Source organism: Gossypium hirsutum, chromosome A04 (genome assembly GCF_007990345.1).
Source record: "Gossypium hirsutum isolate 1008001.06 chromosome A04, Gossypium_hirsutum_v2.1, whole genome shotgun sequence".
In the NCBI taxonomy this organism is placed as follows: Eukaryota; Viridiplantae; Streptophyta; class Magnoliopsida; order Malvales; family Malvaceae; genus Gossypium; species Gossypium hirsutum.
Genome location: NC_053427.1, coordinates 53,309,767 through 53,330,548, shown reverse-complemented (window position 1 = coordinate 53,330,548; position 20,782 = coordinate 53,309,767).

The window sequence follows — 20,782 nt, the reverse complement described above, 5'->3', positions numbered from 1 at the left end:
AACGGGAAAAATAACTTAAATGAATTGTATATACGAAAAGAGAGTTTCAAAAGTCTATAAATTTTTATACAAAATAATCACAACTATATGGATGATTTTATAGATGGAATTGGAAGCTTATCTTAGTAGTGTTTTCCTTCAATTATTTCCTTATCACAATGTAATTAATGTAAATATATTGAGCTTACGAAAGCTTAAAACCAACCCAGTAACAAACAGGGATCAATTTGAAATGAGAACAAAAAGATGGGGAAAAAATCTACAAATAGGGGTAACACGGTCGTGTCCTTTGACTGTGTGGAAATGTTAAGGCAGTGTGGGATGGGACACACGGCTGTGTAGGCAAGCCGTGCAACAAACTGATGTCATGTAGGGTTGGAGTCACACGACTATGCGAATAATCATGTACACTCTCCAATGCCATGTCGGTAAAAAATGTAAATAGTCAAAAATATGTCACACGGCCGTGTCACTGGGCCATGTAACAGACTATGGCCGTGTACACCAAAAATCATCCAAATCCTACATACCACACAACCATGTCTGGTTCTGTGTAAGGCGTACGGTCGTGTGCTTGGAAATACCTTTCAATGCAAGCTTTATAACCCTAACTCACTTATATTACAGGTAACCAAATATATCATATCTCAATCAACTCTAAATGCAGTAAAATCATACTAAAACATCACTTACAAAAACCATCCTAAGTGCCTAACTAATATGTCACACTTGGCACCTTAATCCACAATTCAAAAACAACCAATTTATCACAATCAATCGTACCAATTTACCTTTAAAGCACCTCAACGTGTTCCATCAAGCATAAATCATTTAACCCTTTTAAGAAATCACTAGACAACTCAACTTATAACACAAAAGCATGCACCAAAACTTACCATTCAATACATGATCAACACATGCATACCAACCAAACATATCACCTAACGTTTTATCTACTCAACCATTAAACCATTAAGCATATAAACCAACTACTTTAGAAAGACAATAACTTGGTCATTTCCAACACAAACATATACATTTATATACATATTCTTCAAAATGCAAAATGAACATTATAACCATAAGACTTCTTAGGAACATGCCAAAACCAAAATAAATCATCGCCAATACTTGAGTCTGGGATTGCCACTAGATGCTGAGTCAACAATCGATTCGTAAAGTACCTAATCTGCGCACGTAAAAAAAACTGTATGCTAAGTATAACTCAGTGGTATTTCTATAATCTGAATATTAAAACATAACATAAGTCATTAAGATGAAAAAATTAAAGTAAGTAATTATATGCAATATAACAAGTCAGTTATGCCAATTTACATATTCTTTGATCCTAACCAACACATTTTACTAATATTAATACATGACAATTACATTTCATATGTTATTTGATATCTCAATTCATATAATGGCACATTCCATTTCAATTTCCAAAATTCATGGTTTCATTGATCATAATCAATCAATATTCACAACTCAATCCACCATTTCATATTTCATATTTCATTTCACATTTCATTTCCATTTCTCATGATTTGTCATTTCATCAAATAGTTCATTTTTACCGTTTATTTCTTTGTTAACACGACTCAGACTCGGATGTATATTCAAATCCAACCAACACACCAATTTGACACATAGTGTAATATCCTGAATTAGGGCTTAATCAGAATAGTGGTTTCGTGACCACAAATTCGAGATAGAAATAATTATTTTACAATTATTTTGATGTTTATGATATGATTGCATGATTGTGTGAAAATTTCGTGATGAAATTCTATGCCTAAAGTGCTTAAATTGAAAGTAGGGACTAAATCGAATAAGTTGCAAAACTTGCATTCTAGAAGTTTTTAGTATGAAATTGTTTTGGAATATTAATGAGGAGGTCTTAAATAGCAAGTTAACCAATTTTAAGTTCATGGACAAAATTAGGACATGGAAGGAATTTTTGGAAAGTTTAGTAGTAAGGGTATTTTGGTCATTTGGTTATTAAAATGAATTAAAAACAAAATTAAAAGCCAATTTTTGTCCATCTTCTTCATTAGGCTGAAATTTCAAGGGTTCTCCATAGCTAGGGTTTGTTTCAAGCTTCCAAGCTCCATAGTAAGTGATTCCAAGCCCCGTTTTTAATGTTCTTTACGTTTTTAGAATCCCGGTAGCTCGATTAAGCTTATGTTAGCAATAATTCAACCTAGGGTTTATATTTGGAAAAATACCCATAGGTGAAATTTTTGTATTTTGATGTTTTATGATAGAATATGGGGTTTTAAATTATGTTAGACAACTTGTGCTACTCGGTTTTGAGTGAAAACGAGTAAAAGGGCTTAATAAACAAAAATACCTAATAGTCACAAGTATATGTTAGAGAGAGAATTTGATGTTGCCATAGAAGGGAAAAATGATCAGCATGTTATAAAACATAAGAATAAGGAATAAAGTTTAATTCCCGAGCCTAGGGGCAAAAGTGTAATTATGCAAAAGTTTAGGGGCAAAAGTGTAATTTTTCCAAAGTTCGTATTAAATGATGTTTTGATGAATGTAAGTATTAAATAAGATTAATTTGGTATTATAGATCAAGGAAAACGAGATTCAAGTCGCGATCGAGGAAAAGAAAAGATTGTGGACTAAATTGCAAAATCTTTATATTTTGGTACCAAGGTAAGTTCATGTGTAAATGTAGTAACATAATTGTCATTTTAAGCAATTTAATGTTGTTTATATGATATGATGCTGATTATTATCATGAAGTATTATGCTTTGTGGTTATTGTTGAATAATATGTAATTATGTGAATTACTTGATGAGTATGAACTATCACCGAAGTACCGATTTCGATATTCCGTGGAAGACGGCAAAGATGTGTGATCGAGGAAAACGCCCGTTTGAACCTTAGGAATAGATTAGGATACAAGTGACATTTCACTAGGATGGTTGAGCATCCGAACTCGTTGAGTTGAGTCCGAGTTCGTGAAATGTAACGAGGCATCCGAACTCGGTGAGTTGAGTCCGAGTTCACTTATGGATGCGAACGCCCGAGCTCGTTGAGTTGAGTCCGAGTTCACTTATGGGCGGGTTACATGGTAGCTTGATTACATATGAAGCACTTATGTGCAAATTATCCGTGTATCCGAGTTGTATTCCGATGTGTTCAACGGGTGAAATTTCTAGTGAAATGGAAGAACACTTAAGATGCAAGCGACATTTTGGTAAGTGTTGTGAAATGGATACTTTGGAAAGGTATGTTCTTAACCCTCGGGTTGAAAATAGATACAACAATGATAAGGTGGTAAGATGAGGAATGATGTTTAGAAATGTGATATATGTTTTGGTGATACCATGCTAAAGTTGTTGGGTATATTTGTATTGTTATGTTACTTGTTATTTACATATGAACTTACTAAGCATTTATGCTTACTCCCTCCTCTTTATTTACTGTAGTTTTGAACAAGCCAGCTCGGGAATCGGGACGGGTCGAAGGTTCGATCACACTATCCAAAGGACTTTCATCTGGGTAAATGGCTTGTAAAACTCAAGTATGGCATGTATAGCAATATACTTATTTTGTGTAAATAATTTTATGATATGGCCATGTTTGGTTGAGAAAATGTTTGATATTGATAAGTCATGGTGATGGCTAATTTAGATCATGTTTGATATTATGGAAGTTTAATAGGTTATCTTGTTCATAAAAATTCATGGAAAGATGAAACTTGCCTTAAAATAGAATATTGCTGCAGCAATGACATGAATTTGAAAAATCACTAAAAATAGTATAAATGGAACTAAATGATGAGTAAGTTATGAAATTGAATCTTAATGAGTCTATTTTCATGTGGACTGAACAAAACAGGCACATAAATTTTATTTTATGAGATATTTAAACTTTTGTGAAACAGGGCCAGAGTGATTTCTGGATCCCCTGTTCTGACTTTAAAAATTCATAATAAATTTTACAAAAATAATTAGAAGTTGTTCTTTATATTTACAGGTTCTTTATTGAGTCTAGTTTTAAGAGAAACAAACCTCATAGTCATTTAATTTCTGTATAGAGAAATATCTGATTCGAAATACACAGAGGTCAGAGCAGTCGAACCCTGAAATAGGGGAGACTTTAACTAATAAACTGTACTAATTGGCCCAACCAAAAATTTTAGAAAAAAATTAGTAAATAGATATATTAGTCTAGATTTAGGTAAAATTTACGGATCTAGATTTCTAGTTTCGTAACTTGAGATATGATTTTTCTTGTAACTGTGATGCGGGTAGTTAGAAAGCTGTGAATGTAGAAATAAATGATTTGAAGTTCTTAATTTGATAAATATTGTTCGGTAACCCCTCAAGCTCGACTCCGGCGATGGTCTCAGGCGTGGGGGCGTTACATTTAGTGGTATCAGAGCAGGTTTAGTCGGTTCTCGGACTACGTGTTGTATGTACGGATTTTGCTATACATGTCATATGTATGAATTGTGATAGTGTGACGACTTCTGACATTTTAAAATGATTTTGACATAGTAAATGGATCCCGATCCAGCTGTGGCAGATGAAGTAGAGAGTAATGCGCCAGCTCCGGCTGAAGGGGCAGCGCCGACTAAAAACCCACCGCTACTATTGGTCAGGGAGGAGGAGAAAGGGATCGGGAAGCCTTTCTCCAAATGATGAGTGCATGGTACACTAAGTTCGTTCGTACGAACCCAAATGTACGACCTCCCCCACCTCCCCTAATTCCTCAACCTATGCCTCCGATGCCTCAAGGAGTGGATATGATAAAATTTCATAGAACCCCCGTTGATAGAATTCGTAAACAAGGGGCTGAAGAATTTAGAGCAAATATTGATGATGATGCAGAGAAAGCAGAGTTCTGGCTTGAAAATTCTGTCCGGGTATTTGATGAATTATCTTGTACACCTGAAGAATGTTTGAAATGTGCTACATCTTTGTTGAGAGATTCAGCCTATAATTGGTGGAAGACTTTGATTTCGGTGGTACCGAACGAGAGGGTAACCTGGGAATTCTTTCAAGAAGAGTTTCGGAAGAAATATATTAGTGAAAGATTTATTGATCAGAAATGTAAAAAGTTTCTTCAGCTAAAGCAAGGTAATATGACAGTCTCAGAATATGAAAGAGAGTTTGTTCGATTGAGTAAGTATGCCAGGGAATATGTTCCTACAGAAGCCAAGATGTGCCGACGATTTGAAGACGGGCTCAACGAAGACATTAAGGTATTTGTTGGGATCCTTGAACTGAAAGAAATGGTAGTACTGGTTGATCGAGCTTGCAAGGCTGAAGAATTACTGAAGGAAAAGCAAAAGGTAGAATCTGAAACACAAAATTGGAAGAAAAGACCAATGAGTAATGCACCCTCACAACAAACCGGAAAGTCAAGAAATATGAATCCTCGTTCCCAAGTTTCAGCTGGGCAATCATATGGAAATTTTAAGAAGCAGAATGTGTGTCCTAAATCTCAGACTACTTCTGCGGCTAGTGTGGGAAATACGAGATTTGTTAAACCCGAGTGCGAGCGGTGTGGTAGAAATCATTTTGGTCCGTGCAGAGCAAATGAATGTTTTCGATGTGGTTCTCCGGATCATTTTATTAGAGACTGCCCAGAGAGAGCTGAGAAAGAAAAATTTCAGAGTGTAAAAGTTAGTGGTGCAAACTCGAGGGGAAGGCATCCGAGAAAAGCTGGAAGTGAAACAAGCAGTAAGAATGTAGCCAGAGATGCAGCAGTTAGATCTGAGGGAAGAGCTCCGGCTAGAACTTATGCTATTAAAGCGCGTGAAGATGCTTCCTCACCCGATGTGATTACCGGTACATTTTCTCTTTATGATATTAATGTTATTGCTTTGATTGATCCTGGTTCTACTCATTCATATGTATGCATGAAACTGGTGTCTAGTATGAATATACCTGTTGAGAACACAGAATTTATGATTAGAGTGTCGAATCCACTAGGCAAATGCGTGATAGTTGATAAAGTAAGTAAGAAATGCCCTTTAATGATTCGGGGTCATTACTTTCCCGCCGACTTGATGTTGTTGCCGTTTGATGAATTTGATGTTATTTTGGGTATGGATTGGTTGACATTGCATGATGCTATAATAAATTGCAAAGAAAAGGTTATAGAATTAAAGTGTGAAAGTGGTGAAATTCTGCGGGTTGAGCCAGACAAATCAGAGGCATTATCTAGTATGATTTCTTCGATGTCGGCTCAGAGATATTTGAGAAAGGGTTATGAAGCTTATTTGGCGTATGTAATTAATACAAAAAAGTTGAAAAGAAAGTTGAATCAGTGCCGGTTGTGTGTGAATTTACGAACGTATTTCCAGAAGAATTACCGGGTTTGCCTCCAGTCAAGGAAGTAGAATTTGGTATAGATTTGATACTGGGAACGGCTCCGATCTCGATTGCTCCATATAGAATGGCACCAATAGAGTTGAAAGAATTAAAGTCGCAGTTGCAAGAGTTGACTGATAAAGGCTTTGTGAGATCGAGTTTTTCACCTTGGGGTGCTCCCGTTTTATTTGTGAAAAAGAAGGATGGTTCTATGAGATTATGTGTTGATTATCGGCAGTTAAACAAGGTGACAATCAAAAACAAGTATCCGTTACCGAGAATTGATGATTTGTTTGATCAGCTAAAAGGAGTGACATGGTTTTCAAAGATTGACTTGAGATCTGGGTATTATCAACTGCGAGTAAAAGAGTCAGATGTGCCTAAAACTACTTTTAGAACAAGGTACGGTCATTATGAATTTTTAGTTATGCCGTTCGGGTTGACAAATGCTCCTGCTGTGTTTATGGACTTAATGAATCGCATATTTCGGCCATACCTGGATAGATTTGTTGTGGTGTTTATAGATGATATTTTAATTTATTCAAAAGATGAGACAGAGCATGCTGAGCATTTGAGGATAGTTTTACAAACTTTGAGAGATAAGCAGCTGTATGCTAAGTTTAGTAAAAGTGAATTTTGGCTCTGGGAAGTTGGATTTTTGGGTCATATTGTTTCAGGTGATGGTATACGGTATGATCCTAGTAAAATTTCAGCCATTGTTGATTGGAAACCACCGAAAAATGTAACTGAAGTTAGGAGTTTCTTAGGGCTAGCTAGGTATTATCGGCGGTTTGTAAATGGATTTTCTATAATTGCTACTCCTATGACTAGACTACTCCGAAAGGATGTTAAATTTGAATAGACGGAAGAATGTCAACAGAGTTTCGAAGAATTGAAAAAGTTATTAACTGAAGCACCAGTGTTGATACAACCCGAATCAGGTAAAGAATTTGTGGTGTATAGTGATGCTTCTCTAAATGGTTTGGGGTGTGTAATCATGCAAGAAGGAAAAGTGGTGGCTTATGCTTCGAGGCAGTTAAAACCTCATGAGAGGAATTATCCTACTCACGATTTGGAATTGGCTGCAGTGGTGTTTGCTTTGAAGATTTGGCGACTTTATTTGTATGGTGAAAAGTGCCGAGTATATACCGATCACAAAAGTCTTAAATACTTGATGTCACAAAAAGACCTGAATTTGAGACAGCGAAGATGGTTAGAGTTATTGAAAGATTACGAGCTTGTTATCGATTATCATCCGGGAAAAGCGAATGTGGTTGCCGATGCTTTAAGCAGAAAGTTGTTGTTTGCTTTGAGAGTTATGAACACTCAGTTGAAAATGTCAGATGACGGTTCGATTCTAGCAGAGTTAAGAGCAAGACCGATGTTTTTACAAGAGATTTCTGAAGCTCAAAAAAATGATCAAGATTTGCTAGCCAAAAGAAAATAGTGTGAAGCTGATATGGGATCAAATTTCAGAATCGGTTCTGATGGTTGTTTGATGTTTAAAAATTGAATTTGTGTACTGAAAAATGATGAGTTGATTCAAAAGATTTTGCATGAAGCACATAATAGTTGTTTAGCAGTTCATCCGGGCAGTACGAAGGTGTATAATGACTTGAAGAAAATGTACTGGTGGAGTGGAATGAAAAGAGATATTTCTGAGTTTGTATCAAAGTGCTTAGTTTGTCAACAAGTGAAAGCTGAACACCAAGTACCTTCGGGATTACTTCAGCCTATTATGGTTCCTGAATGGAAATGGGATCGGATTACTATGGATTTTATATCAGGTTTGCCGTTAACTCTAGGGAAGAAAAATGCCATCTGGGCAATAGTTGACAGACTGACTAAATCGGCTCATTTTATTCCGGTACGTACAGATTATTCTCTTAATAAGTTGGCTGAATTGTATATCCGAGAGATCGTTAGACTTCATGGGATACCTTTGTCAATCATTTCGGATAGAGATCCGAGGTTTACCTCACGGTTTTGGAAAAAGTTGCAAGAAGCATTAGGTACAAAGTTAAATTTCAGCACTGCCTTTCATCCACAAACTGATGGACAATCAGAGAGAGTAATTCAGATTCTTGAAGACATGCTCAGATGTTGCGTATTGGAATTTCAAGATAGTTGGGAAGGGTACTTACCATTGGTAGAATTTGCTTATAATAATAGTTATCAGACAAGTTTGAAGATGGCACCTTATGAAGCATTATATGGTCGTAAATGTCGGACGCCATTGTATTGGACTGAACTCAAGGAAAGTCAGATTTATGGAGTTGATTTAATAAAAGAAACCGAAGAAAAGGTGAAAGTGATTCGAGATTGTTTGAAAGCTGCTTCAGATAGACAGAAATCTTATGCGGATTTGAAATGAAAAGAAATGGAGTTTCAAGTTGGTGATAAGGTATTTTTGAAAGTGTCTCCATGGAAGAAAGTCCTTAGATTTGGACGAAAGGGCAAGTTAAGTCCGCGTTTTATTGGACCGTATGAAATAATTGAAAAAGTTGGACCGGTAGCATATCGGCTAGCGTTACCACCTGAATTAGAGAAGATTCATGATGTGTTTCATGTATCTATGTTACATCGGTATCATTCGGATCCTTCACATATAATTTCACCGACAGAAGTTAAACTACGACCGGATATGACTTATGAAGAAGAACCGATTAAGATTTTAGCTCGAGAAGTCAAACAACTAAGAAATAAAAGTGTAGCACTTGTGAAAGTGTTGTGGCAAAAGCATGGGGTAGAATAGACTACATGGGAACCTGAAGAAACTATGAAAAACCAATACCCACACCTGTTTACCAGTAAGATTTTCGAGGACGAAAATCCTTAAAATGGGGGAGAGTTGTAATATCCTGAATTAGGGCTTAATCGGAATAGTGGTTTCGTGACCACAAATCCGAGATAGAAATAATTATTTTACAATTATTTTGATGTTTATGATATGATTGCATGATTGTGTGAAAATTTCGTGATGAAATTCTATGCCTAAAGTGCTTAAATTGAAAGTAGGGACTAAATCGAATAAGTTGCAAAACTTGCATTCTAGAAGTTTTTAGTATGAAATTGTTTTGGAATATTAATGAAGAGGTCTTAAATAGCAAGTTCACCAATTTTAAGTTCATGGACAAAATTAGGACATGGAAGGAATTTTTGGAAAGTTTAGTAGTAAGGGTATTTTGGTCATTTTGTTATTAAAATGAATTAAAAACAAAATTAAAAGCCAATTTTTGTCCATCTTCTTCATTAGGCCGAAATTTCAAGGGTTCTCCATGTTTGTTTCAAGCTTCCAAGCTCCATAGTAAGTGATTCCAAGCCCCGTTTTTAATGTTCTTTACGTTTTTGGAATCCCGGTAGCTCGATTAAGCTTATGTTAGCAATAATTCAACCTAGGGTTTATATTTGGAAAAATACCCATAGGTGAAATTTGTGTATTTTGATGTTTTATGATAGAATATGGGGTTTTAAATTATGTTAGACAACTTGTGCTACTCGGTTTTGAGTGAAAACGAGTAAAAGGGCTTAATCGACAAAAATACCTAATAGTCACAAGTATATGTTAGAGAGAGAATTTGATGTTGCCATAGAAGGGAAAAATGATCAGCATGTTATAAAACATAAGAATAAGGAATAAAGTTTAATTCCCGAGCCTAGGGGCAAAAGTGTAATTATGCAAAAGTTTAGGGGCAAAAGTGTAATTTTTCCAAAGTTCGTATTAAATGATGTTTTGATGAATGTAAGTATTAAATAAGATTAATTTGGTATTATAGATCAAGGAAAACGAGATTCAAGTCGCGATCGAGGAAAAGAAAAGATTGTGGACTAAATTGCAAAATCTTTATATTTTGGTACCAAGGTAAGTTCATGTGTAAATGTAGTAACATAATTGTCATTTTAAGCAATTTAATGTTGTTTATATGATATGATGCTGATTATTATCATGAAGTATTATGCTTTGTGGTTATTGTTGAATAATATGTAATTATGTGAATTACTTGATGAGTATGAACTATCACCGAAGTACCGATTTCGATATTCCGTGGAAGACGGCAAAGATGTGTGATCGAGGAAAACGCCCGTTTGAACCTTAGGAATAGATTAGGATACAAGTGACATGTCACTAGGATGGTTGAGCAACCGAACTCGTTGAGTTGAGTCCGAGTTCACTTATGGATGCGAATGTCCGAACTCGTTGAGTTGAGTCCGAGTTCGTGAAATGTAACTAGGCATCCGAACTCGTTGAGTTGAGTCCGAGTTCACTTATGGATGCGAACGCCCGAGCTCATTGAGTTGAGTCTGAGTTCACTTATGGGCGGGTTACATGGTAGCTTGATTACATATGAAGCACTTATGTGCAAATTATCCGTGTATCCGAGTTGTATTCCGATGTGTTCAACAGATGAAATTTCTAGTGAAATGGAAGAACACTTAAGATGCAAGCGACGTTTTGGTAAGTGTTGTGAAATGGATACTTTAGACAGGTATGTTCTTAACCCTCGGGTTGAAAATAGATACAACAATGATAAGGTGGTAAGATGAGGAATGATGTTTAGAAATGTGATATATGTTTTGGTGATACCATGCTAAAGTTGTTGGGTATATTTGTATTGTTATGTTACTTGTTATTTACATATGAACTTACTAAGCATTTATGCTTACTCCCTCCTCTTTATTTACTGTAGTTTTGAACAAGCCAGCTCGAGAATCGGGACGGGTCGAAGGTTCGATCACACTATCCAAAGGACTTTCATCTGGGTAAATGGCTTGTAAAACTGAAGTATGGCATGTATAGCAATATACTTATTTTGTGTAAATAATTTTATGATATGGCCATGTTTGGTTGAGAAAATGTTTGATATTGATAAGTCATGATGATGGCTAATTTAGATCATGTTTGATATTATGGAAGTTTAATAGGTTATCTAGTTCATAAAAATTCATGGAAAGATGAAACTTGCCTTAAAACAGAATATTGCTACAGCAATGACATGAATTTGAAAAATCACTAAAAATAGTATAAATGGAATTAAATGTGAGTAAGTTATGAAATTGAATCTTAATGAGTCTAGTTTCATGTGGATTGAACAAAACAGGCATATAAATTATATTTTATGAGATATTCAAACTTTTGTGAAACAGGGCCAGAGTGATTTCTGGATCCCCTATTCTGACTTTAAAAATTCATAATAAATTTTACAAAAATAATTAGAAGTTGTTCTTTATATTTACAGGTTCTTTATTGAGTCTAGTTTTAAGATAAACAAACCTCATAGTCATTTAATTTCTGTATAGAGAAATATCTGATTTGTAATACACAGAGGTCAGAGCAGTCGAACCCTGAAATAGGGGACACTTTAACTATTAAACTGTACTAATTGGTATTACCAAAAATTCTAGAAAAAATTTAGTAAATAGATATATTAGTCTAGATTTAGTTAAAATTTACGGATCTAGATTTTGAGTTTCGTAACTCGAGATATGATTTTTCTTGTAACTGTGATGCGGGTAGTTAGAAAGCTGTGAATGTAGAAATAAATGATTTGAAGTTCTTAATTTGATAAATATTGTTCGGTAACCCCTCAAGCTCGACTCCGGCGATGGTCTCAGGCGTGGGGGCGTTACATTTAGTGGTATCAGAGCAGGTTTAGTCGGTTCTCGGATTACGTGTTGTATGTACGAATTTTGCTATACATGTCATATGTGCGAATTGTGATAGTGTGACGACTTCTGTCATTTTCAAATGATTTTTACCTAGTAAATGGATCCCGATCCAGCTGTGGCAGATGAAGTAGAGAGTAATGTGCCAGCTCCGGCTGAAGGGGCAGCGCCGACTAAAAACCCGCCCCCTACTGTTGGTCAGGGAGGAGGAGAAAGGGATCAGGAAGCCTTTTTCCAAATGATGAGTGCATGGTACACTAAGTTCGTTCGTACGAACCCAAATGTACGACCTCCCCCACCTCCCCCAATTCCTCAACCTATGCCTCCGATGCCTCAAGGAGTGGATATGATAAAATTTCATAGAACCCCCGTTGATAGAATTCGTAAACAAGGGGCTGAAGAATTTAGAGCAAATATTGATGATGATGCAGAGAAAGCAGAGTTCTGGCTTGAAAATTCTGTCCGGGTATTTGATGAATTATCTTGTACACCTGAAGAATGTTTGAAATGTGCTACATCTTTGTTGAGAGATTCAGCCTATAATTGGTGGAAGACTTTGATTTCGGTGGTACCGAACGAGAGGGTAACCTGGGAATTCTTTCAAGAAGAGTTTCGGAAGAAATATATTAGTGAAAGATTTATTGATCAGAAATGTAAAAAGTTTCTTGAGCTAAAGCAAGGTAATATGACAGTCTCAGAATATGAAAGAGAGTTTGTTCGATTGAGTAAGTATGCCAGGGAATATGTTTCTACAGAAGCCAAGATGTGCCGACGATTTGAAGACGGGCTCAACGAAGACATTAAGGTATTTGTCGGGATCCTTGAACTGAAAGAAATGGTAGTACTGGTTGATCGAGCTTGCAAGGCTGAAGAATTACTGAAGGAAAAGAAAAAGGTAGAATCTGAAACACAAAATTGGAAGAAAAGACCAATGAGTAATGCACCCTCACAACAAACCGGAAAGTCAAGAAATATGAATCCTCGTTCCCAAGTTTCAGCTGGGCAATCATATGGAAATTTTAAGAAGCAGAATGTGGGTCCTAAATCTCAGACTACTTTTGCGGCTAGTGTGGGAAATACGAGATTTGTTAAACCTGAGTGCGAGCGGTGTGGTAGAAATCATTTTGGTCCGTGCAGAGCAAATGAATGTTTTCGATGTGGTTCTCCGTATCATTTTATTAGAGACTGCCCAGAGAGAGCTGAGAAAGAAAAATTTCAGAGTGTAAAAGCTAGTGGTGCAAACTCGAGGGGAAGGTATCCGAGAAAAGCTGGAAGTGAAACAAGCAGTAAGAATGTAGCCAGAGATGCAGCAGTTAGATCTGAGGGAAGAGCTCCGGCTAGAACTTATGCTATTAAAGCGCGTGAAGATGCTTCCTCACCCGATGTGATTACCGGTACATTTTCTCTTTATGATATTAATGTTATTACTTTGATTGATCCTGGTTCTACTCATTCATATGTATGCATGAAACTGGTGTCTAGTATGAATATACCTATTGAGAACACAGAATTTATGATTAGAGTGTCGAATCCACTAGGCAAATGCGTGATAGTTGATAAAGTAAGTAAGAAATGCCCTTTAATGATTCGGGGTCATTACTTTCCCGCCGACTTGATGTTGTTGCCGTTTGATGAATTTGATGTTATTTTGGGTATGGATTGGTTGACATTGCATGATGCTATAATAAATTGCAAAGAAAAGGTTATAGAATTAAAGTGTGAAAGTGGTGAAATTCTGCGGGTTGAGCCAGACAAATCAGAGGCATTATCTAGTATGATTTCTTCGATGTCGGCTCAGAGATATTTGAGAAAGGGTTATGAAGCTTATTTGGCGTATGTAATTAATACAAAAGAAGTTGAAAAGAAAGTTGAATCAGTGCCGGTTGTGTGTGAATTTGCGAACGTATTTCCAGAAGAATTACTGGGTTATCCTCCAGTCAAGGAAGTAGAATTTGGTATAGATTTGATACTGGGAACGGCTCCGATCTCGATTGCTCCATATAGAATGGCACCAATAGAGTTGAAAGAATTAAAGTCGCAGTTGCAAGAGTTGACTGATAAAGGCTTTGTGAGATCGAGTTTTTCACCTTGGGGTGCTCCCGTGTTATTTGTGAAAAAGAAGGATGGTTCTATGAGATTATGTGTTGATTATCGGCAGTTAAACGAGGTGACAATCGAAAACAAGTATCCGTTGCCGAGAATTGATGATTTGTTTGATCAGCTAAAAGGAGCGACATGGTTTTCAAAGATTGACTTGAGATCTGGGTATTATCAACTGCGAGTAAAAGAGTCAGATGTGCCTAAAACTACTTTTAGAACAAGGTACGGTCATTATGAATTTTTAGTTATGCCGTTCGGGTTGACAAATGCTCCTGCTGTGTTTATGGACTTAATGAATCGCATATTTCGGCCATACCTGGATAGATTTGTTGTGGTGTTTATAGATGATATTTTAATTTATTCAAAAGATGAGACAGAGCATGCTGAGAATTTGAGGATAGTTTTGCAAACTTTGAGAGATAAGCAGCTGTATGCTAAGTTTAGTAAAAGTGAATTTTGGCTCCGAGAAGTTGGATTTTTGGGTCATATTGTTTCAGGTGATGGTATACGGGTTGATCCTAGTAAAATTTCAGCCATTGTTGATTGGAAACCACCAAAAAATGTAACTGAAGTTAGGAGTTTCTTAGGGCTAGCTAGGTATTATCGGCGGTTTGTAAATGGATTTTCTATAATTGTTGCTCCTATGACTAGACTACTCCGAAAGGATGTTAAATTTGAATGGACGGAAGAATGTCAACAGAGTTTTGAAGAATTGAAAAAGTTATTAACTGAAGCACCTGTTTTGATACAACCCGAGCTCGTTGAGTTGAGTCCGAGTTCACTTATGGGCGGGTTACATGGTAACTTGATTACATATGAGGCACTTATGTGCAAATTATCCGTGTATCCAAGTTGTATTCTGATGTGTTCAACGGGTGAAATTTCTAGTGAAATGGAAGAACACTTAAGATGCAAGCGACGTTTTGGTAAGTGTTGTGAAATGGACACTTTGGACAGGTATGTTCTTAACCCTCGGGTTGAAAATAGATACAACAATGATAAGGTGGTAAGATGAGGAATGATGTTTAGAAATGTGATATATGTTTTGGTGATACCATGCTAAAGTTGTTGGGTATATTTGTATTGTTATGTTACTTGACATTTACATATGAACTTACTAAGCATTTATGCTTACTCCCTCCTCTTTATTTACTGTATTTTTGAACAAGCCAGCTCGGGAATCGGGACGGGTCGAAGGTTCGATCACACTATCCAAAGGACTTTCATCTGGGTAAATGGCTTGTAAAACTTAAGTATGGCATGTATAGCAATATACTTATTTTGTGTAAATAATTTTATGATATGGCCATGTTTGGTTGAGAAAATGTTTGATATTGATAAGTCATGGTGATGGCTAATTTAGATCATGTTTGATATTATGGAAGTTTAATAGGTTATCTAGTTCATAAAAATTCATGGAAAGATGAAACTTGCCTTAAAACAGAATATTGCTGCAGCAATGACTTGAATTTGAAAAATCACTAAAAATAGTATAAATGGAACTAAATGATGAGTAAGTTATGAAATTGAATCTTAATGAGTCTATTTTCATGTGGATTGAACAAAACAGACATATAAATTATATTTTATGAGATATTTAAACTTTTGTGAAACAGGGCCAGAGTGATTTCTGGATCCCCTATTCTGACTTTAAAAATTCATAATAAATTTTACAAAAATAATTAGAAGTTTTTATTTATATTTATAGGTTCTTTATTGAGTCTAGTTTTAAGAGAAACAAACCTCATAGTCATTTAATTTCTGTATAGAGAAATATCTGATTCGTAATACACAGAGGTCAGAGCAGTCAAACCCTAAAATAGGGGAGACTTTAACTAATAAACTGTACTAATTGGCCCAACCAAAAATTCTAGAAAAAATTTAGTAAATAGATATATTAGTCTAGATTTAGGTAAAATTTACGGATCTAGATTTCGAGTTTCGTAACTCGATATATGATTTTTCTTGTAACTGTGATGCGGGTAGTTAGAAAGCTGTGAATGTAGAAATAAATGATTTGAAGTTCTTAATTTGATAAATATTGTTCGGTAACCCCTCAAGCTCGACTCCGGCGATGGTCTCGGGCGTGGGGGCGTTACACATAGTGCCTCATCGGATAAATCTGAAGTAAATAGTTACACCTGGTGCTATCAATAAGTTTGACACCCAATGTCTCATCGATATAACCAAATAAAATTGGCACCCAGTGCCTCATCGACTTGTAGTCGAAGTAACCTTGAATTGTTCCTATCCCATGGACCGCCAATTATATCTAATTTTTCCCGAACAATTAATAGGGTATTCATTACTCAATTTATTATCAATCAATACCTCAATTCACTTTTATTTTCATTGTGTATACATTTATCCAACATATGGAAGTAATATATCATCTCAAATATGCTTCATTTCACATTCATAAAATCATGCACATTTTCATATACATGCAATTTAGTCATTTTAAACATTGATCAAATCAAATAAATCCAATTCATCACATTTAAACCGAAGAATATCACCTTACATTCTTACCATGCACAAAAATTCAATATGCATTAATTACAAGATAGTTCAGATTATAGAAACACAAACCATAAACTTCGAGCTATTTATCGACAACATTGTCTTTCCCTTTCTTTTTTGAGGAATCTGGGTTGATGTTAGCTTGGATTAAAACAAACATATAAATTTATCAAAACACAACCATTTTCACTACCAATTACTAAATTATTCAACTTTTGCATTTTATTCAATTTAGTCCCTAAAACTGGGACTAACATAACTTTTACATTTAACCTCCAATTTTTATGCTGATTTCACTCTAGGACAAATTTAACTTTCTATTTTTCATTTCTACCATAAATTTTTGAATTTCTGTAATTTAGTCCTTATTACACAAAATCTCAATTGGCTTTACAATTTAGTCTTTTTTCAACTCCAAACTTAAAATCTATTAAAATGACACCAAAATCTTCAACTATCTAACAATGACAACTTCATAATGCTTTAGAAGTATCAAAAAATACGACATGGGGCAGCTAGCTTAAGCTCCTAAGATTCTGAAAACATAAAAATCACAAGAAAATGTCTAAATTGAATTAACCAAATTGAAGCTTGAAACTTAAAACTCCATGGTTGAACCTTCTTCTTCTCCTTTTCTTGGTTTTGGTTGCATGAAAAGAGATGAAAAACGTTTTGTTCTTTGCTTTCCACTAACTATATTACTTAATTCATACTTTTTTTTTTAATAATTTTTTATCACATTTTTCTTAAATTTACATAATTTTTCGTCCACTATATATAATACTAGGGTATAATTACTTCTTAAATCCCTTAGTCTTATTCTAATAAAAGATTTCTTAAGAATTGAACTTTTGATACTTTTATGAGTTAGTCCTTATGCCTTAATTAAGCACTATATCGAAAAAATTTCCTGATCGAAATTCAAATGCAAGAGTCAAATAATTCTCGGTGGTGGAAAAAAAATATCTCTCATTTCTCCCCCAAAGAAATTCTATTTTCTTGTTTCCAAAAGAATGTTGTTATGTTGCCGTGACTGGTGCACTAATCCTTTGAATCCAGTACCGGCCGGTATCATACCCCCAAGCACAACGTTTTCTTTCAGGCCTTTCAACCAATCAATACGACCCTGGGGAGCAGCTTTTGCTAAAACTTAAGCAGTTTCTTGAAAACTTGCTTTAGATATAAAACTTTGAGTGTTTAATTCACTTCTAATATAACCCTGTAAACATTTAATAAAAATATTTATGGGTCTGATTTACGAAAACGGGATTTCGAAACTACACTTTTCGACACCATTAACTTTTGGGTTGTTACAGATCGAACCTTGACATCATGGTTAAAGGATGAGGTGAGCAATCACTGCACCTCATAGTTTCACCGGTATATCATTTGCTCATAATAACAAATCTCTATTTTTTCTATTAAAATTAATACAAAATAAAAAGAAAAACAAAATTAAACTAGTTTTTTACTTTAGTCTTAAGGTGGTAAGTTCTTTATAGTTGGAATTATTTCCCATCTTGATTTATCATTTAGATTAATTAATGCTTTAAATTTTCTGCATTTCGTCATCCACTCTCTAAATAAATTAAAAAAAATTTTCTCTCACATCAAATCTGTAACAGCCCATTTAGACCCTATTCGGAATGGTGGTTTTGGGACCACAAATCCGAGTCAAAAAATATTTAAAATTTATTTTCTGTGTTTATTATGTGTGAATTTATATGTACGAAATTTTCGTGCTTTAATTTTGTCTTTTGAGTGCCCGATTAAATAAAAGGACTTAATCCCGTAAAATGAAATTTTGATGGTTAAATGTGAAAGTGCCTAATTGTTGTTGTCTTTATAATATGAAGCATTTATGTTGCAATTATGCCATTGATATTATGTATATTCGGCCAATTCTATTTTTTATCTATAAAGTACATGATTATATATATGAAACTTAAAGCTTGAGATCAAATGTGGTTATGTTATTATAATTTTTTTAGTTAAATTAAGTTGTTTATTTGTTATGACTTTCTAAGCTATAAACGCTTACTCTCTGTGTGTATATTTGTTTCTGTTTTATAGATTTTGGATCAAGTTACGAGCTCAGGGATCGTCAGCAAAGTCTATCACACTATCGACTATCTTCGATATTTTATAAGATAAATTTTTGGAACTATGGCATGTATAGGCTGGATTTTACTTATGAAATGTTTGATTTTATTTAGTGTAACCATGAGCCATGTGAAAATGGCTTAAAAATTTGTTATGCTTGGATTTAATGCTTCGTTTTGATGATGGTTATGCTTGGTTGAGATTTTGGTGATTCAGCTTATTATATATTTTCATGTGAATTATGGTTGATTATAATGTTAATGGTTGTGTATTCGGTTGTAACGCCCCAATTTTCGGGAATTCTGTGAATGTTGGAAAAATTTCATGCTTTAATTTTGTCATTTGTGAGTGAAATTATGAAATAGGACCTATGTGAAAATGTTTGAAAATGCTATAGGCTAAATTGAAGTGGCCATATAAATAGGAGTGCAAAATAGGAGGATTTGCATGACAAACCTCCCATTTTACATGAAGTGGCCAGCCATCATGTTGTTGTAGACAATATGAGCACTTGATATCCATAATTCATGGTACAAATTGATAATGGGTTAGGTAAATGTTCCATGATAATGGGTTAGGTAAATGTTTCATGATAATGGGTTAGGTAAATGTTCCATGATAATGGGTTAGGTAAATGTTCCATGATAGGAATTTCATGTCTTTTGTATTAAAGAATTAAATGGATGAAATATGAAATTTTATTAAAAGAAAAAGGGGTGAAAAGAACAAAGTTTTGTCCATCTTTGTTCATCATAGCCTAAAGTTAGAGAAGAGAAAGGAGAGGAGAAAGCTCTTGAATGTTCGGTCACTTGGGGAAGAAAAATTGAAGGTAAGTTCATGGTAGTTTGCTTTTATTTTGAGGTTCATGAGTTCTTCTTGATTCTACCTTAACTCTTGAAGCATATTTTGGTTTTTAGTTGTGTTGTGAGCATTTAGTCATGAATTAAAACGAAAGAAATGGTTGTTGTTTCATGTTCTTTTGATGAAAAATGGAAGATAGGTGAAGTTGAGCCAAACAAATGAGCATGCATGTGCCTTAGATGTTAAAGGGAAAAATCAGCTAACATGTTGTGCTTTAAAATGATGAAATGGAGATTATACTTAAGTAAATCATAGATATGTGATGATTGATTGGTGATATACATGTTTAAATAACAAGCATGCAAGTTAGGTGTGAAAGAGTGATTTGGTAATAAATCTGCTTGGGACAGCAGCAGTAACGTGACTTTGGAAAATCACCATAAATTGTGGGAGATGAGTTAGAAGCTGTATAAATTATGTAATTAAATCTTAATGAGTCTAGTTTCAAATGGAATAAACGAGAACATATTTTGAATTCTGTACAATGATAAATTTGATTCGTAATGAAGAGTGGTCAGATTAGTCAAACAGTGAAACATGGGAAACTTTGGGAAAAATCTGGTATTGATTGGATAAACCAAAAATTCTGAAAATTTTATGGATAGAATATATATGAGTCTATTTTCAAGGAAAATTAACGGAACTTGATTTGGAGTTTCGTAGCTCCAGTTATAAATGATTTAGTGACTGTTGCTCAAGAAGACAGCTTGCAGTGAAATTATGATTATGTGGTAAACATTGACAAAAATTTGTTAATGAGTTGCTTATTGTTTTCTTATAAGCTTACTAAGATCTGTAGGTGTGGTTGGCCAAATATTGTAAGGGGTTAATACGTAGTTTGTATTTGAATAGTTAGATTAACGTGTTAGTAATCCAATTGTAAGCGGTTCGTGTGTGGATTTCGTCAGCATATCGTCGCAAACAGGTGTGTAACTAACACCCTCTTTCTTAGTCTGGATCGGCAAAAGTCAAAAAGTTGAAATGCCAAAAACCGGTATTTTGTAGATTTGCGAGTGTGCGAATGCTCGTGAGGTAAATCGATTAATGTTTTTGGTAAGCTGCAAAATTTGGATTGCAAAGTGCATGATTTCTGTGCCCTCGATATTTTTGGGCATAATGGGCCAAAATTGGAATGATGGGCCAACGGGCCCAATTGGATAAGAACCCTCGGTACGTGATTCTG